Source organism: Saccopteryx leptura, chromosome 2 (assembly GCF_036850995.1).
Source record: "Saccopteryx leptura isolate mSacLep1 chromosome 2, mSacLep1_pri_phased_curated, whole genome shotgun sequence".
Lineage (NCBI taxonomy): Eukaryota > Metazoa > Chordata > Mammalia > Chiroptera > Emballonuridae > Saccopteryx > Saccopteryx leptura.
The window spans coordinates 385,399,996-385,425,757 of NC_089504.1; the positions used below are offsets into that span (position 1 = coordinate 385,399,996).

The following is a 25,762-nucleotide window of genomic DNA, read 5'->3' on the forward strand; positions in this document are numbered from 1 at the left end:
AAGGTTCTCTTTACCATGCCACAATCGCAAAGTTCCAGGGAAAAGCAACCTGGTCTCATCTCTCCAGGCAGAGGAGAACAGAAGCTCCATATCCACGCATGCTGCAAATGGCTTTTCCAGTCTACCTGAATCATTACCAGCTAGAAGCAGCGGTCACGGGGACTTGGACATGAGCTGCAAAGTATAGAATGGTGACAACAATTCCAGTGCCATGCGGACTTTTCCTGGATGTGGACTTTTCCTGAACTCCTGCTCCCTGTGACAGCTCCTAACAGACTGAACTGTGGTTGGGTTGCATTTTTCAGGTATTTGGCATGATGATGGGGCCAACTTGGACTTGGTGAACATGTTAAGGACACTACTCTTTTATGGATTCTTGCTGTATTGGCCAAGAGTTTGCTTAAAGGCTTTTAATCACTGTAAAAAAAAATAGAAGACTGGATAAAGAAGATGGGGCACATATACACCATGGTATACTATTCAGCTAGAGGAAATGATGACATTGGATCACTTACAGCAGAATGGTGGAATCTTGATAACATTATGCAGAGTGAAATAAGTGAATCAGAAAAAAACAAGAACTGCAGGATTCCATACATTGGCGGGACATAAAAGTGAGACTAAGAGACATGGACAGGAGTGTGGTAATTATGGGGGGTGGGGGGAGGGAAGGAGGGAGATGGGGAGGGGGAGGGGTACAAAGAAAACTGGATAGAGGGTGACGGAGGACAATCTCTCTTTGGGTAATGGGTATGCAACAGAACTAAATGACAAGATAACCTGGAAATGTTTTCTTTGAATATACGTACCCAGATTTATTGATGTCACCCCATTAAAATAAAAATTTATTTATAAAAAAAAAGAAAACAAAGAAAACAAACCCATTCAACCTAAAAAAAAAAGGAGGGGGAAACATTTCTAGAAGTCATTTATAAAAAATGGAGCAAGAATCGAAACTTAGACCCACCCCAGCAAACTCCACTCTCCTCTCCCCATGATAGAGCTCTTTGTCAAATGCTAACCATGGTCTAGCCATTACTTCTTCCATATCCAGACACCACCTGAACTAGTATTCATTTAACAACTTTCTTTAAATAATCTGTTTATTTTACTATAGTATTGTATATTGAAAAGATGCTCTGTATCACTGTGGTAAACAGGAAACCAGAAATAAAACACAAACTTACAAATCTAAACACAGTGCACATAAAACAGTGCTAGTTCATTCTACCCAACACGGCTGTCTGGAAGAGCCCATGAACTTGAGGTTAGGAGCCATTACTGAGGGAGATCAGCAGGTATGAGAGAGGCGTTAGAGACCCACTAACCCAGAAGGAGACTTTCTCCTTCTTGTAACCAGAGTTTTCTGAGATCACTGGAAAAGGGACTTGTGTTCTCAGTCACTTATTCAAAGCTGGGCGATGCCCATACTCTGTTACCTTATTTACCTCATGGCACTCATAAACTAAGCACTGAAATACTGTATCACAATAAAAAGTATATTTTTTGCTGCTCTGACAAAACAAAAATAGATATATTTTTATTTATTCACACTTTACTGCTATTGTTGTATTAGACATTCTCATTTTTTTTTTAATTTGAAAGTCTACGGGAAATGAGGTCAGTGTTCCTACTCAATAGCAAGATAGTACATGTTTGAGATGTTCTTGCAGCACACTGGTTGAAAATCCCTGGCTCAGGGAAATAATATGTTTACAATTATTCACATAAAGATTACTTAATGTGACTCTCCCACATGCCAGACACTGCTTAAGGTACTTGGGACAGCACAGTGAGCAAACTTGTCAAAACCCCCTTGACCTTATGAAACTTACTAACAACACTGGTGGGTTCTCATTATTCTGCTGACCCATGGGTGTCATGGAAACGGGGTAGTCATGGATCCAGGCTGGTCCTAAAGGGTCAGGTTTCTGTTTCCTGAAGTGAGGGACATACACCCTGGCAATCTTAAAAATTATTTCCAGTGCTGCACAGCCATACATTAAATAATGGAGTAAGTTGCTATTCTCCAGTGACCACAAGTAGGAAGTCTCAGTAGGGAGCGAGGATGCCTTCAGTGCCTACAGGCAAAGCTTGGTGGTTACAACAGGGACTCCAGGCTGCCCTGATCCAGCTCCAAGCTGGGCACCTCGTGTTAGTCAGCTTGGGATTCCATAACAAGGAAACACTACTAGAGGCTTAATCAGCAGAAATTGACTTTCTCACAATTTTGGGTTTTCCCCCCACCCAAGATTTTTGAACTTTTTATTTTTTACTAGAATGTCCTCATGCAATCTTCGTCATGTGGCTGTCAGCGTGCGTGCGGACCGTGAGGATGGTGAAGACGGCACTGTGTAAGAAGGGGCCGCAGTCAGGCTCCCTCCAGGCTGTGCTTCCCAGTGGTGGGGCCTCAGCTGAGACCTCAGAAGACACACTCTGGCCTGGGGTTCTCCTGAAACCGTGACTAAGGGAGGGACATGTCAGGAGGCAGACTCTACAACAGTTCTGGGGAAGGTATATGAGGTGTGACTTTGCATGCCCATCCCAGCTCGTGTCCACAGGACAATCCTGTCTGTGGTCCTTCCATGGGAGCGTGGCCGCAAACTGCTCATTTCATCTCCCTGAGAGCAATTATATTACTGAACAAAATTTTCTGCTGTGTAGAGATGAGCACAGGCTGAGTGTGTGATCTCAGCAATCATTCTGTTTCCAGATTCTTAAAGTCAGTGATTCATGGGCTCCACAGAGCCTTGTCTTTTCATCACAGGAGGAGAATGATACAGCACATGACAGACTAACATCCCTGACCACGAGGGACAATGAAAGTCATCCTGCAGTGAGATATCATTCCACCCAGATGAGAAGGGCTGTGATCAAAATGAATTCTTATATCAATCGTTAGAACTGGAATCTTTATATATTGTTGGTAGAAATTCAATGCATGCAGCTATATTGGAAAATATCTGATGGTTCCCCCAAAAGTTTAATGTGCAGTTACCATATGACACATAAATCCCAATCCTAGGTTTCTGTCTGAGAAATAAAAACCTATATTGTCAAAAATATAAAAAATACAAAACACTAAGCTTGCACACAAATGTCCTGGCATATGCATGAATGTTTGAAGCAACACTATGCACAACTGACAGAAGATAATAAACAACCCAATATTGCTCAGTGCACTGATGGACGGATGAGCGAACTGAACTATGTTCACACAATGAAGTGTTATATAGCATAAAAATGTACGACTCACCCATGCCACTAAATTGATAAAACAAAAACAGTATGCAAACTTATTAAGTAAAATACAATAGCCACATAGTTCCCCCCAATTTTTTCAGCTAACTTGATGAAATGTCGAAAAGAGGTAAATCTATACAGAAGAGAAGAGCATCAGCAGTTTCCCAGGACTGAGCAGAGAGTAGATGAGGACTGATTTGCAAATGGGTGTGTGACAAGGTGCCAAGGAGCTGTAAAACTTAGCATTAGCAAAACCATTTTAAAGAGGAAAGGAAAGGGAAGAATGCAGGAGCTTCCTGGTTTACAAGGGCAACTGAGTCATGTAGTCATAGTTAGCTAATTCCTAGAAATCTCTGAAAGGGTCCCTGGGGCCACTTGCCACACAGAGCAAATAAGATAGAACTTATCTGAAAACCTTAGAAAACAATGTTTATGTACCTTAATCAAGAATTCCTATACTCGGACTCACCCTAAAGTCATGAGAGTAACATATACCTCTAGGCAAAGGGGTCACAAGCCCCTCCTTACCCACTCCAACCAGTACTTGATTTTGTATAAAAGCAGGCTCATAACTGAATTATACCCTACATCAGGGGTCAGGAAACTTTTTGGCTGAGAGAGCCATGAACACCACATATTTTAAAATGTAATTCTGTGAGAGCCATACAACGACCCGTGTATGTTACACATTATCCAATAAAAATTTGGTGTTGTCCTGGAGGACAGCTGTGATTGGCTCCAGCCACCTGCAACCATGAACATGAGTGCTAGGAAATGAATGGATTGTAATACATGACAAGGTTTTATATTTTTAATGAAATTTTTTTAATTAAAGATTTCTCTGCAAGCCAGATGCAGCCATCAAAAGAGACACATCTGGCTTGCGAGCCATAGGTACCTGACCACTGCCCAACATGATTTGGGATTGTGCCCCGAGTAGCTAGCCAGCTAATTAATAAGGCTCCTCTAAAATTTCTTCTGTACCCTGCCTTGGTGTCTCTATGTAACCCACGGATAGAAGTACAGTACTTTAGAACAGGTGGGAATTTCTTTGAGATAAGAAAGTGTTCCAAAATTTTACTTGACAACTGTTACATAATGCTGTAAATATATTAATAACAATAAAAATGAATGCTTAAAACAAATCAACTATAAGACATGCAACTTGTAATTTCATAAATCTGTTAAAAAGAACACCTGAGCATCCCTGCTTCTTTAAAGTTCATCTGTACTTGGAAAGTGGGCCTCTGACACTCTCCACCTGCTACAGTCACCCTCTCTGTTGTTCTTTGTCACAGTCTCAGGAGAGATCACCAGGAACAGGGGCAGGTTTTTGTCTCAGTTCCCAATGCATCTGAGTCATCGTGTTACCACTTGAACAGTGATAGTCGGCCTCGTCCTCAGGCTGGAGGCCAGTGATGGTCAGAGAGGCCATGTTGCCAGATATGGAGCCAGAAAAACGATCTGGGATCCCCGAGGGCCGAGACCCATCAATCATCACAGCTTAGGGGGCAGCACCAGGGAGCTGTTGGTACCAGGCTGCACCATTTTTTCCAAAAGTACCCATGCCCCTGCTTCCATCGCAGGAGAGAGTGACCTTCTGTCCCACAGACCCTGACACCGAGGCTTCCTGCCTCAGTTCAGGCTGCGCCCAGGACCCTGCAACAGAGTTGTAGACACACAGAGATGTTAGACTGGGGTTATTTCACAGCATGTTCTCAAATTGGAAGGACAAAAGTGAATCCCCAGCTGTCCCCCATCAACCCTTTCCCCTTCCCTCAGTCCATCACCTGAGCAGTGAGCGAGGAGGGCGAGGAGGAGAGGGGTCCAGGCCATGGTGGAGATGCCCACACTCTGCTTCTGAGCCCCACACGTGAGAGAACTGCACACAGTCTCTCTTATCTTGTCCCCTCAGGGGAGGGCAGGGAGGAACCCTCATGCAATTTTACCTCTCTTGGGTGTTCCCAGGCTGAAATTTGTTTAAAGCTGAGAATGGGGGAGCATCTTCTGGACACTGAGAGGTCACAGCTGCTGGTCCCAGTGAGCACAGAGCAGAGAACAAAGGTTAAGGCCCCAGGCTTGTTTCTCAACTGAACCCCCTCAGCCCACCCTCTGGGACAAGCCCACAGCGCCCCCTGCTGTCTGTGAGTGCAGACTCACTTGTAACTGGGAAGGAGAGGCAGGAACAGAGCAGAGAGGGACTGAGACTCTGGTCTCCAGCCCCTCCTTACACATCACCCACCCCCACAGGGCAGGGCTTCCCATCCCTCAGGGGCTCCTTACTGTGCTGCAGGTGTCCCCACACCTCACTCCTTACTTCAAATACATTAACTCCTCAGCATGAAGTCATCCTGTGCTCCCCTAGTATTTAGATCATTATCTTAGGAGGGCCTTTAAATGAATAATCATGCAGAAGCAATTGGCCTGCACCCAGCTAGAGAAAATAGAAGATATTGACACCACTCTACACCCTCTCTGTGGGAGAGACTGACAAATCAGGACCCTTCATCTCATTTCAATTCCCTCCTACAAGGCAAGTGTCCATAATCCTCTTCATTTGTTGTCCTTATCTTTAAACTTAAATAAGCAGGATCCATTAAAACATATGCCCAGCAAATTCTCCCAGAACAGATCTGTATTATTTAGAAAGAACTGCTTCTCTGTGGCCCCTCCACCCTGAGGAAGCTGATCAAGGACACCCGCCCCGGGATGCAGCCGGAACCTGCAGCCCTAGAGAGGACACCAGGGGGACGGGTCTCCACACAGGACAGGGCGGGCTGCACGGTGCTGTTGGGTCTGGGTGGTGTGGACTGGCGGGAATGGCAAGAACTGCAACAAGGGAAAAACATAGAGTTCCAGAATTCCTGCTTAAGCCCACTAACTACTCACAGTCAACTATTTTCACTATTCCACACATCCTTCTGTGGGACCTGCTGTGGTGGATATTATTCTAATTGCTTTTATGAATATTAATATTTACTTTTCCCAGAGACCTAATCCACACATGTAGTCTCAGTGGCATTCATAAAATGTAATCAATTATACACACTTTTCTAAACAAACTCTTGCATTTCAACTTCAGATTTCTGTACTCATTGCTTTAGAACTTCATGTGTTCACCTGAATGATTCACAGACGACATCATATCAGTGTCTATAGCACTGAATCAGACTAAAACCCATGGGATGTCATGACATTTACAATGTGGTTTTCCGGCTCTGGAACCCGAACCATGGAGAGTGCTGACACTTAGGAGTCAGTAAAAAGTACTTTTGAATGAAAATATAAATAAGTCATTAAATATATTTTTAAATGCCCATTCACCCTCTCTAACACATGGGTGACAAGGGATGAAGACACGGTTACAGGGTTGCTGTCATTGGTGCTTTAACTGTTGTAAAGTACTGTACCTTAATCCACAGGTTACATAGAGACACCAAGTCCAAATGAATTTTTGAGGAGCTTATTAATTAGCTGGCTAGCTACATGGGGCACAATCCAAAATCATGTAGCCAGTCCCTACCATTCTGTGGTTGATTTTATAGACCCAATCACATACCGGTTGGGGTGGGTAAGGAGGGAGCATGGTACAATAGTCAATTACTAACAAGCTTACAACATCTATCTATAGGATCTATTAAAAGGAAAAAGCATTCTTACACATCAAGACCACAAGATAACACAGTAGTGAAAATTGTTTTACATACTCGGCAAAGTCATTCCCAAATTTCTAGTGTCTACCATCCATGCTTGTTGCCACAACGAAATGGTTAGCTTATGCAAAGCCAGTAGGCATGGCCACCATCACTGCTGGCTGGCCCATGCAGGTTCGCATTGGATTTGAACAGTTGGTAATGAAACAACTGAGCCAATAACTGGTGGACCATTACCTTTCATTCTAGCTTGCACCCGGCAGGCAAGTAAAAACACACACTGGGCTCCAAAACCCATTCATTCAGTGCTCACAAAGCTACTGACTCATCCGAGTTTCCTAGAATCAAAGGTTTCTAGCTCACTAACCTTATTCACCTCTGTTCTCCATCTCTGCACAAACTCTACACCAGGGGTGGGGAACCTATGGCTCACAAGCCAGATGTGGCTCTTTTGATGGCTGCATCTGGCTCGCAGACAAATCTTTAATAAAAAAATAATAACATTAAAAATATGAAACATTATCATATATTACAATATACCATATTGTATACAATAAGGTACAGTACATACAATCCATTCATTTCCTACTGCTCATGTTTATGGTTGTGTATGGCTGATGCCAATCACAGCTGTCCTCCGGACAACATCAAACTTGTATTGAATAATGCGTAATGTATATGGGTTGTTGTATGGCTCTCATGAAATTACATTTTAAAATATGTGGCGTTTATGGCTCTCTCAGCCAAAAAGCTTCCCAACCCCTGCTCTACACAAACTGTCTTCTTCTTCAGCATTCTGCCATCTTGGCTGCTTCTCCTGTCCTCCACGTGGCCTTTCTCTGCTCTCCTCTCTAATGCTAATCTCAGGAACCAAGAAAGAGCAAGTTCTCAGTCTGGCCCACTTTATAGTGTAGCTTTAAAACCTTTAATCCAATATACAAATAAAGAAGTCTCTGATACAAAGTCACTTATCTGAGGCATGATGGGATTCCTCATGAGGGTGCACCAGCACAGGATGGGAAAAGCTTAATCTTAAAACTAAGCCTTAGGCTAGTGGTAGTCAACCTGGTCCCTACCGCCCACTAGTGGGCATTCCAGCTTTTATGGTGGGCAGTAGCGGACCAACCAAAGTATAAATATCAGATAAAAAGATAGATTCAACTATAGTAAGCTGTTTTATAAAAACTTATTCTGCCAAACTTAGTGAAAATTCAACATAAAGTACTTGGTAAGTAGTTACTATTATATGCTTTAACTTGCTGTAACTCTGCATTATAAATTTTATAAAGTAAAGTTACTTCCCTACTTTATAAATCACTATTACTGTGAAACTGGTGGGTGGTTAGAAAATTTTACTACTACCAGAGATATAAACGTGGGCGGTAGGTATAAAAAGGTTGACTACCCCTGCCTTAGGCCATAACGACCTGGCCTGCTTACAGCCTGTCCCCACACCCAATACAAACTATAAGTGAGCAAACACATATATCACACTTAAAAACTTATTTGCCCAACAGCTTAGAATAAGGAGAGAAGCTAACTGAAATTACCTTTGCTAATAGTGTTGGGGCTACTTAGTACGAAACCTAATAACCTAATAAGCTAGTCCCCAGTCCCCGCTTGTTTAGTTTACAAGTTTTTATACATATAAAGGATTTCAAAAGGGATGATTATTAGAAACCATATAAAATGTTACAGAATGCAGGTTTTTCAAGCAAGAGGAAAGGGCTTGTGATGCCTTTGTCTAGAGGTGTAAGTCACTCTCAGGACCCCAGGAGGGAGAAAGAGTAGAATCAGTGCAGGAATTTTTAATTAAGATATATAAACATTGTCTCCTAAAGGATCTTATTGAAGGGGAAGAGAAAGTTTTCAGATAACTTTTATCTTCTTTGCTGTCTAGCAAGTGGCCTAGTCCTTCCAGAGAACTATAGTTAAACTAAAATTAGTTACTAACTTTTGCGCCTTCAATCTCTTTCTCTGGGTTATTTTTTTTTTTTTTTCAGAAAGGAGGAGTAAGGGGTGTTGGTCAAATAAGTTTGTAAATATAATATATATGTTTGCTCATTCATAGTTTGCATTGGGTGTGGAGGACAGGCTGTAAGCAGGCAGGGTTGTTATACCCTAAGGCTTAGTTTTAACAGTAAGCCTTTCCCACCCTAAGTGACTTTGTATCAGAGACTTCCTTGTTTTTATATTGGATTAAAGGTTTTTATTTCTACACTATAAAATAAGGCAGACCGGGAGCTTGCTCTCTCTCGGTTCCTGAGATTAGTATTAGAGAGGAGAGTAAAGAAAGGCCACGTGAAGGAGAGGAGAAGCAGCCAAGATGGTGGAGTGCTGAAGGAGAAGCCAGTTTGTGCAGAGTTTGTGCGGAGAGAAGGAGATGAGGAACAGAGGTGAATAAGGCTGGTGAGGTACAAACCTTTGATTCTAGGAAACTCGGATGAGTCAGTGGTTTTGGAAGCCATGAATGGAAAGGGAATTGTCTTCCCACTGTGTGTTTTTAGTTGCCCACTGAGTGCAAGCTAGGATTAAAGCTAATGGCCCAGCAGTTCTTGGCTTCCTTGTTTCATTACTCTCTGTCCGAATCAAATGTGAACCTGCATGGGCCAGGCGGCTGTGATGGTGGCCATGGCTACTGACTTTACAGGGGGCCTGACTCTTTCTTTTAAAATACTTATGTTAACAATTTTTTCAATTCTTCGGAACCTTATCACAGAACCATACTCCCTGATCCCAGTCATAGACATGGAGTCATGCTAGAGACACCCACCTTCCTCACCCAAATCTCCAACAATCCCTCATTCTGCTGATTCTACAACAAAAACAGATCTAGACTCTTCTGTGTTCTCCTCATCATCACTCTGTCCTGAGCTCAGACACTGCATCTTGCCCTGGAATATGACAACAGTCCTACACCCTCCCTCCCTGTCACAGTTCTCCATTCCGCTTTACCTTTAAAACATCTCTCAGAATTAGCTGCAAAGTCATTGTCAAAACAACAGTGTCTTTGTGATGATCTGGCTTCCACCTGCCTCTCTAGGAAGCCAAGCTCAACTCGGGGCACCTCCTGGAACTCTTTCTCACCCTTATAATCAGATAAATAGGACAACAAGAAATTTAATGGTATTTTTGAGACATATATTCCAATGGCAGTGTGTGCTCATATTAGAGGCACATGTCCCCTCCACAACATGGTGCACTGTAATTTATTGTGTGAAAGCACTAAATGAAGGAAAATATTCACACAGGACTACATGCTTTTTAGCTTTATTTATTTAAAATGCACAAAATAGCTTAAGATGTAAACATAAAAAGCAGAATAATGGCGACTAATTGCTGGGTGGACAGACGATGGTGAATGCCTGTTAATTCCTGAGTTGTCTCTCATTCCTCAAAGGCTTCAAATGTAAGATTCCACCCAGTCCCCAGATTCAGGAGCGGTGATCATTCTCATCTGGCACCATGTGCAAAAGCCAGCACCCCAATGTCATGTTGTGTCCCCCATCTGGTTTACTGGGGAAAATTACAGGAAAGGTTTCAGCAAAATCCACGGCCCTCCTACCCTCTCCTGAGCCTCCTGAGAAGCAGACGGGGTGGGACCAGGGGCAGCAGGATGGATATGGGGTTGTCTTTCCAGACAAGAGCTCACACCTGACATTATGTGTCTTTAATAAATGAAGAGGCTGAGAGGCCATGACGTGAGACCTGGAGAAGGAGACTCAGCAGTGGTTCCGAGGAGACGTGTGGCCATGATGGATCCACGTCCATGACACTTGGAGACCCAGGGAGTTAGGTCACAGGTGGGGGCACAGATGGCAGTCTGATCCAGCTCAAAGCAGAGCACCCTGAGAGAGACTCGGGAGTCACCTACAGACAGACGGCTGCTTCACTCTGTGTGGGAAGTGAACGTGGTACCAGGGCTGACCCGGTACCAGAGACAGGAGAAGAGGGACAGGGACTCTGTCCCAGATGACCTTTTCCAAAATGCCCTGAGCCCTTCACCTGTGCAGAGAGAAGAGTGAGGAGAAAGGACCCTATGTCAGGCCTGTAGTGTCCCCAGAGTTGGGACCCTAAAACTCCCGACACCTGCATGATCCTCCTTCAGAGCTGTGTGGGGGGATCTCCATCACCTGATGTTACTAAACATTAATTGTCCCCAGCTCCATTGACATCTTGGCATGAGCCTCAGATCACCTTGAGATGGAGGAGAGAGGGGGCTCTCACAGAACCCGCACGGGTGTGAGGAAGCTGACACTGGTGTCCCTTGTGCAGAAGGAGGTCACACATAGTCACGTCTCATTCTGGAAAACACTCTTTTTTCTCAGCATCCTTGGAGCCACAGACCTGCTTCCTTTGAGCCTCAGGAGGAGAATGATAGTTCTCACAGACACATCATAATGAGCACATGTAGAGGGGAGGTGACATAACCTTTGGAGCTGGTCCCTAGGAGGTGAGCGAGAGGAAAGCTCAATATAGTGACTGACCAGAATCACTCAGACCACCCACAGTGGTGAGTCAGACTTTGACCCTGCTTTGGGCATGGCTGAGGTCAGACATCTCCTAGCTCACCCATCAACCCTAAAGGGAGGAGCACAGCCCTAAGACCTGATGATGTCTGTGTGCACACGATCATGGTGAGAAGGTGTTAGCAATAAATGAATGAATAGTCTGACTTAAGAAAAAGAAGATGTTTGCACACTATGGTTGCAAAGAGGTTAACTGCAGACTTGACAATAGATTTCACCTTGCATTACCCTTTGTTCCAGGCAGAACAAGGTTAACAACCACAAGCAGGGAGAGCGTTATGTGCTTTTAGTCTCACTTCCCCTTTACCCTAGAGCATTGTGTAACTCTTACTGCCATCATTCAATATATCACAGTAATAGTCCACCTCGTCCTCAGGCTGGAACCCAGAGATGAGCAGGAACCCAGAGATGAGCAGGAACCCCGCATTGGCTGAGGCATCTTTGGATCCAGAGAAACGGCTGGGGACCCTGGAGCGCTGGTGCTTATCTGAGTCTGAGTTGAACCTCAGGAGATACCGGGGAGGGCTGCTTGGCTTCTGCTGGTGCCAGTATATCCTGTACCCACCAACATCAAAGCCATTGCTCAGGGTGCAGGTGAGTCTGGCTGATGCTCCAGGAGATGCAGAGAGGGAGGGCAGCTGAGTCAGCACAGGCTGGGACAGGGAACCTGCAGACACAAATGGCGAATGGGACAAGAACCAAGGTAATGTACCTTAGGGTCTGAATCTAAGTGGCTGATCCAAGTTGGACAGCTGCCCTCTGTCTGTCAGGGCTGTCTCTACCTGCACAGTGAGAGAGGAGCACAAGGAAGAGAGGGGTCCAGGACATGGCACTCACAGCCCTGAGCCCACAGTGGGGCTGGGCTGCCCCAGGCCTCCTTTTCTTCTCCCCCCTCTGCCAGAGGAGTGGTTGTCCATGCAAATGTGTGTCCCTCAATGACTGACCAGCCCCTTCCTGAGCCTTGAGGATGAGCTCAGCTCACACATCAGATTGAGGGGAATAAAGTTTGGCCTCGCTCCTGGGAGGAAGCTCTGGGAGGAAGCACCTACTGAGACCACACAAACGTCTCTGCTCAGGGGACTCTGCCAGGACAGAAATGACACAGGTGCTGTGTCTCCATCAGTGAACACAGGGCCTATTCTGTGAGGCCCAGATTTTTTCAAGTGAATGGTCCCATGTGAACAGCAGTGTAGGGATCACAGGTCTGCCCCACAGTGCCAACACCTGGCAAACATCTAAAAATGTACAATTTAGCCTGACCAAGTGGTGGCTCAGTGGATAGAGCATCAAACTGGGATGCGGAGGACCCAGGTTCGAGACTCCGAGGTCACCAGCTTTAGCGTGGACTCATCTGGTTTGAGCAAGGCTCACCAGCTTGAGCCCAAGGTCGCTGGCTTGAGCAAGGGGTCACTCGGTCTCCTGTAGCCCCCCGGGGTTAAGGAACATATGAGAAATCAATCAATGAACAACTAAGGAGCTACAACAAAGAATTGATGTTTCTTATCTCTCTCCCTTTCTGACTCTCTGTCCCTATATGTCCCTCTCTCTGACTATCTCTGTTTCTACTACAAAAAAGTGTAAAATTTATAAAAATTAAGAGATAACCTCCATTAAAAATAGGTAAAATGTACATTTTCATTGGAAAATAGAAATTTTGATTTGGATGAAATAAAGTAAAAAAGAAAAAATTTCAGTAGAAAATTTAAAAATGTAATGAAACTACTCTACTGAGTAGCATAAGATACAAACAATTCACTGAGAAATTTGACCAAGCTTTCAAAGATGAAAGGGGTCCAATTTAATTGTTTCATATTTGCCACCATATTGAAAAGTAGGTAGGATATCATAGCTTTTGTTACAATATTGATAGTCACTTTACATATAACTTACACAAAAAGAGAAATAATAGTCCAATAACATTAAATATTGCTACAAAATATTTTTTTAAATATTAACCAATAGCCCAGTATCAGATAAATAATTTTATACACTAATATGGAACATGATTTATTGCAATGATGCAAGTTTTGAGTTATATTAAGAAATATTTTTATATAACATAACATATTAATGCAGCAATAAATATGATCACACTGTCTCCATTTATGTGGAAAAAGCCTTTAAGCAAATTATCACCAACTCTAAAAAACCATATGAAGAGGCAAACATATGCATTTATAAAGTGGTAATAAACACTCACACACATGCAAACTTCATACTAAATGCAGTATCTTACTTAATCAAATGCGGAAGGGGCATTTCCACAAATATCAGGAACAGTCTAAGGTGAGCTTTATCTCTGTTATTATTCAAGTATTAGACAATGAAATTAAACAAGAGAAATCTATATTTAGGTCTCAGCTTTGAGGAGAACAGCCAAGTAGACATGTTTAAAGATGTGAATGGAAGATATGGCCTTAGTCTCGTGCTGGTGCAGAAGTGACAGCAGGAACCTCCCTGTGACAAGTATCGGTAACACTGGGTGACAGATGCATGGTGAGTGGAACAAGATGAGCGAGAGGCGTCCTCAAGTTATGTTGAGAGACCTGAGGCATCGCCCCGGTCTTATGTCACAATCTGTAGTTCACTGGGCTGCATCACATTAATGGGGCTTCTGTCCCCGAGCCAGAATCCACGCACTGCAGAGGCTCCCAGTGCAGACGGAGGACCTTCTGCCAAAGGGAACAACATGCTGACACAGAAGGATGTGAGTCTGGTGTCACAGGACCTGCTCTGAATGGAACTGGGAGGTCAGACCCTGTCCTAGCCCAAGTACTACTTTCCTTAAGTCTGACGAACATGAGGAGACAGCTGGAAGCTCTGTGTCCTGAGTCCCACAGGGGAAATCCAACAACGAGCTGATTCTAATTTTCTGCACAGACTTTTCTAGCAGCCCACGTCCCCCTTGGAAATGCACTCTGGGTCCTCGTTGTCTTATCACTACAATATGTATCAGATTTAGCCAAAGATGCCACAGAGAACAAGTAGATGACAACAATTCAAAACCATCTGCTGAGAGAGCCACACCCAGGACCTTATAGGGCGATGAAGACCTCGCAGGGCCAGAAATGTCACACAACAGTGAGGACAGAGTGCACGCAACTACCCTAGAGCCCCAGAGTGGATCACCCACAGTCTGTCATTGCTCCCCCTACTGGCCACCGGGCACATCCTCCAGCCACTTGATGTCCCTGAGCACACCAAGCATATGGGTATTTTCACAGGAGTCATTTCTACATCTAAGAAGTGGGGGGAGAAAGGACTTTTTTAAGTCACCATGGAAACAGTGATGTTTTAACACTTGGACTTTTATCTCAGTGGAAAAATATAATTTTATTTTCAAATTCTCAATCTCTGTCCATTGTAACACTGCAGCTCTTGTCTGCTGTGCCAGGCACCCCACGTATGTGTGGTAACAGAAAACGGGTGACACATGAACACACATATGGCCACAGTGCCTGAGCGCATGTTGGGGGTACAGAGGGAGCTGACCCCAGTAGCCTGAACAGAGCTGAGGTATGTGCGTTGGGATCAGTGGGAGAGTCAGGTGATTCTCCTGGCAAAGGGGGGAGAGCGCTCACTCATGTCAGGGGTCAGGGCTGGTGCCAAGGCCAGAGAAAGGGGCTGATTGTTTGCTGCTGATGCTGGTAATTGGCCATTTGAAACCTGAGACATAGAGCTTCTGACCATGTGTATCTGCCATCTCCACACTGTCTGTTCCTGCCCTCCATGCCAGGGGTCCTCACAGACCAGAAGGGGAAAGTGGAGGAGACGAGCCTGGGACACAGGCACCTGGCTCTTGATCAGCATGAGTCCTGGTGGGACAGCTCACCCAGTGAGCACACTGATGGCCAAGGTCCCAGGTGGTGGCCCTGAGGGAGCTGCCAGATAATCAAAACAATCTCAGGATTAAAGAACACTGTCCCACTCTGCTAACAGGTCCCCACCCCTCCTGTCCTCTCTGACACACTGGTCCCTCCAGTAGAAGAGCACTGGTGTCCTGATCCTCTTTTCTGAAGCCTTTTGTGATGTCACAGAGGGACCTGGGCCCACTGGGATTATAGACAAAGGAGGTGGGGGCTAAGGGTGCCCCTCTCACTCCTAAGGGGCCTCAAAGACCTTGTGTTTCTGGTTTATCAGCAAAACAAACACAGACGTTTATTATTCAGTCATTTCACCTCCAAAAATGAAGACTATTTGCTCTTCAGTTTTTCACAGTCCAGATGTCCCAGTTTAAAACACTTCTTTTCCTAACACTCTCACCTCCTGTAACTGGAAACCCAAGTGAGACCCGAGGCTGATGAGTCCAGTCAAGTGCAGTCTCTAAGTCTTTGTTCCTGACATGGGTGAGATCAGCCTTCTCTGTCCATTGGTGTCTGTCTGGGAACAACTTGTGCTCTGTCCAAGGAGCTCTGTCCCATGTGGACATGACTGGGCAGAGGAGGTGCCTTTAGAAACATCTAGATGGTGACAGAGAAGGGGACAGTCTTGGAAAAAGAGACACATGGAAGGGTCTCTAATCCTTAGGTGCTGGTGACAGAGGTGACAACAATCACACAAGAATGAGTGTCGAGCCCTGGCCGGTTGGCTCAGTGGTAGAGCGTTGGCCTGGTGTACAGGAGTCCCGGGTTCGATTCCCGGCCAGGGCACACAGGAGAAGCAACCATCTGCTTCTCCACTCCTCCCCCTCTCCTTCCTCTCTGTCTCTCTCTTCCCCTCCCGCAGCCAAGGCTCCACTGGAGCAAAGTTTGCCCGGGCACTGAGGATGGCTCTGAGGCCTCTGCCTCAGGCGCTAGAATGGCTCTGATTGCGGCAGAGCGATGCCCCAAGACAGGCAGAGCATCGCCCCCTGGTGGGCGTGCCGGGTGGATCCCGGTCAGGCGCATGCGGGAGTCTGTCTGACTGCCTCCCTATTTCCAACTTCAGAAAAATACAAAAAAAAAAAAAAAAAAAAAAAAGAATGAGTGTCTGCTCAGGGGTCTCAGAGGGGGTGTCTGTGTTGCTTCCTCCTGAGCACACAGCACTGTGTGCATTAAGTCTCATCACTTACGGGAATATTGTCTTAACGTCGTCCTCAGGCTGGAGCCCAAGATGGTTGTGAGGCTATGTGAGGCCTTGAAAAGAGAAAATCAGTCTGGAATCAGTGACGGCCTAGTCCTTCCTAGATTCAGAGATCAGGGGCGACCCCACTTTGAGCTGGAACGTGTACACATTATAGGATTCAATGTTGCTGCTGCTCCCAGAGATGACGTGATCACTGGGTCAGAGTCCCCAACAACCAAGGATGACTGTCAGCAAACAGGATGCCAAGGACCCTGAAATGAAGGACACAGTCACAGAGATAGAGTCAAGGTCCTTGCCCACAGCTCAGGCTAAGCACCATGGAGCAAGGCCAGGGGACCCAAGCAAGGCCTGGGACAGGCCTGGAGTTGTCAGTTTAATCTTAACAGACAGTTCACCTTTCACCCGGGTGAGGACCACACTAAGGGTAACCTCACTGTCACTGCTGGGGTCTATGTGACTATGGAGACTAATGGATGACAAAATCTTCACATTCTTATACACAAAGCTGTAGTCTCTTCATAATTTTGCCTCCCTGTCCCATCTCTGAGGCTGAATTATGGTGTTAGATTTATATTTTCCAGAATGGTGTTGACCCGGTCAGTCCTGCTGCTGTCAGGGGAGACTGGAGAGGGCTCCCTGACTTCTGCTGACACCAGCATATCCCGTGTCCCTGACACTGACATCACTGCTCAGGTTGCAGGGTGGAGGGCACAGAGGGAGACAGGTGATTTGACACAGGCTGGCTATGGAAACTGCACACACAGATATGAGTGTATAGGTTTTAAAATATACATATATTATGATGTAATAAATTATATATAGGTAGATATACTGTTGTAAAGTACTGCAACCCATGGATTACATAGAGAAACCAGGCAGGTTACAGAAGAAATTTGAGGAGTTTATTAATTAGCCGGCTAGCTAGCTATATGGGGCATGGTCCCAAATCATGTAGAAAGTCCCTACCATTCTGTGGCTGATTTTATAGACCAAATCACATCCCGTTTGGAGTGGGTAAGGAGGGGTTCATGATCCCTTTGTAGAGATATAGGTTACTCTCATGACTTTAAGATGGGAGGGTGAGTCAGAGTGTAGAAATTCTTAATTAAGGTACATAAACATTCTTTTCTAAAGGCTTTTAAGAAAAGAGAAGTGAAGGGATTCTTAGATAAGTTCTATCTTCCTTGCTTTGTAGTTACATTATGACCTATCTGACCCAGTTGCCCTTGTAAGCCAAAAAGCTCCAGCATTCTTCTCTCTCCATTCTCCACAGAAAAGAGGGGACAAGGAGCTTGACTTTTCTCTTTAAAATGATGTTGTCAATACTAAGTTTTACAGTTCTTTAGCACCTTATCACAATACGCACAAAAATTAGGGGATATTTCAAAATAAATATATAGCTATAAAATATCACCTAATATTTGTGAGCAGTATAGATAGATGATAGATAGATAGATAGATAGATAGATAGATAGATAGATAGATAGATAGAAAGAAAGATAGATAGATAGATAGATAGATGATAGATAGATAGATAGATAGATAGATAGATAGATAGATAGATAGATAGATAATAGATAGAGGTTACCAGGCAAAGATGCTGTCCTCAAAAAGGACATACTTTGGGAAATCAAAAGAAGTTTCCCAGGAGCCACAGGAATGGTCAGATTGTCCCCTCCTATGAAGTTCAGACCATCTTGGTGATGGCAGCACCACGCGGAGACAGAGCTCCCAGGACACAGTGACGTGGGGTCAGGGGTGGGCACTCCTAGAGCTCTGCTCCTTGTGTCCAGCATTTCAGGACAGAGAACTTGTTCATTCAGTCACTCAATAAGTAGAGGAATTTATTTGAATTACCAACGGCCACTTAGACCCAACATATTTTGTGAAAGGACCCACGTGTCACAAGGTGGAGACAGGGGAAGTCTAAGTATGTGAGGTAAGAAGCCTGTGGCCCAGGTTGGGACAGAGGAGATTTTAGCTGAGCTGCCGACAAGGACTGGAGACTCACTCTTGGACCCTGAGTGTCACACCCATCCCGGTAGAGCAGGTGCTCAGGGCATTTCCTGGGGGTTCTTATAACTGGACCCCAGCTACACTCCTGTCTCTGGGGTTCCTCTGAGGGACAGTCTGCCTCCTGACGATTCTGACCCTGAGGATGCTGGGTTAGCACAGACTGATTCCTGAGTTCTGGGGGGACAGGAGCCTGAGAACTGCAGAGCCCAGGGGGGTGTGCACTCAGAGAGAGGAGGGTGTGTGCATGTGAGTGTGTGTGTGAGTCTGTGCATGTGTGCGTGACACAGCCCTAAATCTGTGGATCTGACACTATTTTCAGGAAAATAGTGCTCAGTTGTGTCCCTGAGTGAGAGAGAGACAGGTGTGTATGTCCAGGAGTGTATGCACGGCATGGAGACATTTCCTCAGAGATCAAGCATGAGGACTGTGGTCTCCTGTCCCTCTTACTTTCTTTCTGTTCCCTGAGGGAGGTTCTTCATGCAAACCCATCCCTGGGGCTGGTTCTCTGTAAGACCCTCCAGGTCCCGGAGCCTGCAGCTAAGAAAACCAGTGTGTAAGAAAACCACTTCCCTTGGACCGGGATGAAATTTAGGTGAGGATGAGGAATTTGGTGCAGATTAGCTCTGACAACACTCCCACTTAATCAGCAGTCTGGGTCCTGCAGAGTCAGGGAAATCTGTCCATGTTCCTCCTGCAGGCCCAGGACCCTCAGCTGTGGGGACTCAGGTCTCAGGAAACACAGAGTGGGGTGAGCACACAGCCCCCTTCTTTCTGCCTGCACACCACAGCCGTGCCTGATAATCAGCCCTTCCTTTGTTTATGACATCAAATCTGACTTTGTTCAGGGACTGTTATTTCTGTCTGATCCATACAAAGGGCATCAGCAAGAAAAAACAGCATATCATCGTATATCCTAATGTTTCTTCAGCAATACGACCTATCCCACACTCTGAGACACTCCAGGTTCCAATTTTCAATGATTTTATTTCTTCTTCTGAGGACGAAGAAAGTGAACATCCAGTAATTCTGAAGGATGAATATCACTGGGGAACAAAATTTTTGTTGCATCCACAGAAACACTTGTTCTTACCTAATTCGAGTGTGCTGATCTCAGATCTGACATTAGCTTTTCTCTGTAAGCTAGAGTTTTTTTGCAATTCAAGATTTTAGGTTTTTATCTTATTGTAAAATTTTCAACATTTAATTTAACATAATGAAGTAGAATGCCTTCTTGGGCATCATCTTTGTGAAAACATAATAATTTATATAATGCAGTAAATACACTAATACACTAAAAGATATGATTGCATCAGAATTTGTCTACAATTTCGAAATAGAACATATTAAAACACTTATTTTAATCATAAAATCTGCACAAAACATATTTAAAGTCTTTTCATGCAAAAATTTGTGTTTGTAGCTCTTGTGTTTTGTACTTGTTGAGGACAATGTCCTTTGATGCTCCAGCAGTAGTCTGCTCATCACTAACAGCTCCAAGATTTTCAGGAAACTTATCAAGGTGACTGTTCAGGAAGTGAATCTTAATGCTCATGTTTCATCCAATTTTGTGGAAAGTCAACAACATCGTTTAAACCAGAAATTCATAGTTTTCTGCTTTTTTGTTGCCAAGAAAGTTCTTTGTAACTGCCACAAAAGACTGCCATGCTGCTTTCTCCTCCTTATTCATCTTCCTGGTATATTCTTCGTCACCTATGAGGGTTTGAATTTGAGGTCCATCGAATATACCTGTTTTTATCGTCTCGAAAGACAAGGCAGGAGAAGCAGAAATACTATGTTGAAAGCATTCACTTTCTCTATTCAAAGCCTGAATAAACTGCTTCATTAAGCCAACTTTGATGTGAAGTGGGGAATAATGATCCTGTCTCGATTAACTACAGGTTCATTCACAATATTTTGCATCCCTACTTCTAGAGCTTCATGTTTCGGCCACTCCTTCTGTGTCCAGTGTTTCTCCCGAGCTCAGCTGACCCACAAACACAGAAAGCAGAGATACTTCGTGAAACCTCTATGTTGTCCTAGCAGGAAATTTACTATTTTAAGATCCACACAAATGATCCAGTTATGCTCCTCAACTTCAGAAAGTCGAGGACAATTTTTATGTCATTATAATCTTTTCACAGATGAGTTAAATAACCAATTGGAATCATTGCATAAACATTATCGTTGTGTAGGAGAACATATTTCAGACTTAGTTTAGAGCTGTCAAGAAATAGCCGCCATTCTGTTGGACTGTAAGTGGTAACAACTTGGTGGCTGAGAAGATTACTGATATCATGACTGTAAAGAAATTGTTTGTCTTTGGAAAAAAGTCCACAAAAATTTGTTCACACTTGCTGAAATGGGATACTTTAGCTGACCGGTGAAGTACATTCTTTTCTTGAAGCCTGGAGGCTAATAACTCAGCTGCTTCCTTTGATAGGCCCAAATCTCTTACTAAGTCATTCAATTCGGGTTGGCTAAACTGCTGAGGGGTTAATGACTGCTTGGCATCAGAAGAAGACCCTTTAGATTCTACAACCAGTTCCTCATGCATCTTATCAAAATATACTTGATCACTATGTTCACTTTCTTCGTCCTCAGAAGAAGAAATAAAATCATTGAAAATTGGAACCTGGAGTGTCTCAGAATGTGGGATAGGTCGTATTGCTGAAGGAACATTAGGATATACGATGATATCACAAAGCATTTCCTCAGAATTATGACACACAATATGAGGAGCCCAATTCTTATCTTGATCACCAAGAGGAACTTGAAAATACATAATATATACACGTGTCACAAATAATGAAATATTGCGCCTTTGATGTTGAAGTGTGGAATAGCCACATATAACAGAAAGTGTCAGGACAATTCTTACATTTACACCTACTCGAAGAAGCTATGATTCAATCTTAGAACAAAATAAGAGGGTGTTTTTATCAGCAAATAATTTTTTACATTTAAAAACAACCACAATATGTAAAAGTGATGTTTGTAAAACATTATTTTCCTTGTGGTTATGTTCAATCCAAGAATCGTTGCCCTTTAACTCCAATTTAAAAACCAATGCCTGCCATTAACTGTGACAAAAAGAAATCAACAGTGCATAAAAACCAGAGCATGCACCAAAAAATGGATTTCAGATTTGGAATCAGCGATGCAGAAATATATAGAAACAGTTCTAAAACCTCATGCAAAAGAAAATGAAAAAACAAATTTCCCCAGAGTAATAAATACAGTAACAATTTCTATGTATAAATACTCAAAGGTTGGATAGACACATCACTTAAAAAAAAAAAAAAGCAGGCCCTGGCCGTTTGGCTCAGTGGATAGAGCATTGGCCCTGCATATGGATATCCCAGGTTTGATCCTGGTCAGGGCACACAGGAGATGTGACAATCTGCTTCTCTTCCCCCTTGTTTTTCTTTTTTCTCTTCCCCTCTTGCTCAATTGGTCTGAGCATCAGCCTCAGGCGCTGAGGATAGATCCTTTCATTTGAGCATCAGTACCAGTGGGGGCTTTGTGTAGATTCTAGTCAGGGTGCATGTGGGAATCTGTCTATCTCCCCTCCTCTTACTGAAAGAAAGAACAAAAAAGAAAGAAAGAAAAGAAAGGAAGCAAGGAAGGAAGGAAGAAAAGGAGGGAGAGAAGAAGGAGGGATAGAGAGAGAGAGAGAGAGAGAGAGAGAGAGAGAGAGAGAAAGAAAGAGAAAAAGAGAAAGAAAGAATATTATATGGTTGCATTAAAGAGATTGGCTGTGGGTGGTAGAGAGTGAACAACTCAATGGGGAGCTGACAGTAGGAAAAAAATGAGGAATGAATTTACGCTGGTCTGCTATCTGTCCATCCTCCCTGTAGCCAGAGCCAGGGGAATGAAGACTCCAGAAAGACCTTGCCAGTTTCTCTGAAACTAAAGTGAGGATGGAGTGAAGACCTGATATGCTAGAGGGAGAGACCAGGAGGGGGAGGGTCCCCAGCAGAGAAGAGACAGCAGAACAGAGTGAGGGGCTGTCAGTGATGGTCTGTGGATCTGGGTCCAGTTAGACTTGAAGACTGATCCAGAGAAACTGTGTCTGTGACTATTAACATGAGTATTAACACAGCACTATGGACATGTCATTAGCAACACAACATTGAGACTTTGCAGCATAAGTTTTGTGGGTGAACATGACTAACTTGCTCATCACGTGTAGTAGACACAGACAGCGTTAATTTGTTTACTTACTACTACCCTGTGGGCAGCTGGGCTCTATTACCTCACCTGCAATGCCCTGCATTGCATAACTGAGTTACTCATTCATGTTCATAAATAGGTGTAACTGAGTAGTCACCCCTCAGTGAGTCATCTCCACAGAAGTTTCTCAATAAAAGAGGCTCAGGGACAAATTTGGTAAACCCAGGGGTTTTTGTCTCACTTCCTCGTCCTCTGAGACACTGTGAGTAACTGTAGCTGCTCCCACTGCCATGAGGTGCAGCACAGTAATAGTACGCCTCGTCCTCAGGCTGGAGCCCAGAGATGAGCAGGAGCCCCGCATTGGCCGAGGTGTCTTTGGATCCAGAGAAGCGGCTGGGGACCCCCGAGCCCTGGTGCTTATCAGAGTCTGACTTGTAGTACAGGAGATACCGGGGAGGGCTCCCTGGTTTCTGCTGGTACCAGTATATCCAGTGTCCATCAACATTGAAGCCACTGCTCAGGGTGCATGTGAGTCTGGCTGATGCTCCAGGAGATGCAGAGAGGGAGGGCAGCTGAGTCAGCACAGGCTGGGACAGGGAACCTGTGAACACAGATGGCATATGAGGCAAGAACCAAAGTAATTCTGAAGTGCTGAGTCAAAGAGGCTGACACAGGTTAAATGACTGCCCCGTGTCTGTGAAGCCTGTCCCTACCTGCGCAGTGAGAGAGGAGCACAAGGAGGAGAGAGGTCCAGGCCATGGTGCTCACAGCCCTGAGCCCACAGTGGGGCTGGGCTGCCCCAGGCCTTCTTTTCTTCTTCCTCCTCTGCCAGAGGAGGGGCTGTCCATGCAAATGTGTGTCCCTCAGTGACTGCCCAGTCCCTCCCTGAGCCCTGGTGCTGAGTTCAGCTCACACTTCATACTGAGGAAGCTTGAGGTTACTTTCCCCCTAGGAGTCACTGCAGCAAACTGAGCCCTGTCCCTTCAGGGCACCGAACCTACTCCTTCCTTTCCCTTTTGGGAGATATTGACTTAAATTTGAGATCATGGTGATAACATACATTTTGAAAAATTTGAGTGACTTTTAGTAACAAAATGTGTACACATCTTGATAGATAGGAATAGAGAATTAACAAATACAGACTGTGGATAATATTGAAGGTACACAATCAGTAGGGAAAAGTTCTAAGTACCTGCTCCCATCATCTCCCATCAATCACCATCCCTAGGACTCCTCTTGTTCAACCTTCCACCCTCTGTCCCTCCTCCTACTCCCTGGACGAGTAGGAAACCACATCCACACACTGTGTCCATCATCGCTATGTGCATTAGCATGTATGTGCATTTTTAATGTCTCCATACTCTTGCACCTGAAAACGTTGGTTTCCACCTACTCTCACATAAATATATCTGTGTTTTAGGCTCAGGAACAGTTAGCTAATTGATTGTTGCACCGACTGAAAGAGTGGAGGAGGAACAAGGCCTCCTGTGTCTGCAGTCTGAGGCTCGTGGATGACGTATGAGCAGAGGAAAGCCCAGAGCAGCACGCACGTCCTCAGACATTTATTGGCTTCCTTCACAGACGTCACAGCGCACATCCTGTCTTCCTTTACACGGAGAATTCAAATCCGTCATTCTGGCTTCATGAATGTTCCCACTAGGATCCTTTGTGGGAATGTGGGTCAAAGAGTTGAATATTAAAATTCATTGATTACCTGGTTCATTTTGAGCTGTGTATTTAGCACTGTGAGATAATTGATGATATTACAGACTTTCAGTTTAGTGAATTCTGAGATGTTCAAATGATTACCTTGCACCCGGCAGTACATCGGCCCACGGAGGTTGTCTTGTTCTCTGTCATCAGCGTTTCTTCCTCGTCCACCTGCTGCTCCTGTCCATTTCTGGGACTGACACAGACATGCAGACTCCAAGAGGACAAGCCTTTGTCATAAGTTTATTCCTCTTTTGTCTCATGCTTAAAAAGTACCCCCTAAGAATAAAAATAAATATATTATATATTCATGTGTATTGTGTGAAAATTTCAATATATTAACTGCACACATAGTCTACCCAAATTTCTACTTGCTCTTTGTGTGAGAGGAGAGTCCAGGCTCTTTGATTTCATATGAGTTCTGTATAACTGTTTTTCTTTAACACATGATTAAAAGGAAGAAAGAAAGAAATTAATCTCTGTCCAGCTGATGACATAAACAGGACAATAGCCAAAGGCTACACAAAGCTGAGAGCATGTCTTTTTAGCTCTGTGGTTCTCAATCAGGGAGGTGTGTCCCCCTCGGGGAGTATCTGGAACTGTCCGGAGGTGTGTTGTGTGTCCTGATTTAGAGAACAGAGCTTACTGTCTTGTGATGTGTGGAGCCCAAAGAATGCTTTTTAAAGTCCCATATGCACAAAACAGCCCTCTCCTCAAGCAATGACCCAGCCCCATTGTCTGAAGTCCAGAAGCTCAGAAACCCTGTTCCAAACTAAATCAACTCCATGAAGTAAGTGCAAAAGAAATAAGCAATTGTCCATCAGGGCATGGTGGAAGTTTGAAAAGAAAATAGACTCTTGTACCCAAAATATCAACACACACATTCCAGCAGGAGACAGTAAAGAGCATCCCCTGCTGAAGGTGACAGACAAGAGCAGACCCAGCACAAGGAGGCTCTGGGAGTTTGGTATCGCTTCCCCAAGGGCCAGATCGACTGTGTGATCATAGCTACAATCATAACCAGACTGATAGTAGTAGTTGGCCTCCTCCTCAGGATGGAGCCCAGAGATGGTCAGCTAAGCCTGGTTAGAAGCTACTGTTGGAGCCAGAGAACTAAATGGAACCCCAGAGGGTCTTTGGTTGTCCTCATATGTCATGGCGGTGGGACCATTGCTCAGGTGCTGCTGGTACCAGTACACATACCTGTGCCCAGTGTTGCTGCTGCTGCAGGTGCAGGAGATGGTGGCCTTCTCTCCTGGAGACCATAAAAAAGAACAAAGCTAATTCAAGACAACCTCAGCCCAGGACCCTGCGAGAAGGAATCAACATGGACATCAGTGGACACAGAATTGACCCTGTTCCTAAGGAAATGAG

General features: G+C 44.5%; 1 long non-coding RNA gene across 2 annotated transcripts in view; it reads right to left on the minus strand.

The window, feature by feature from the left end:
- LOC136392858 (uncharacterized) overlaps nt 1–25,762 on the minus strand; it is a 355,790-nt gene that overhangs the window by 78,178 nt on the left and 251,850 nt on the right. The gene's annotated exons all lie outside the window — the stretch shown is intronic.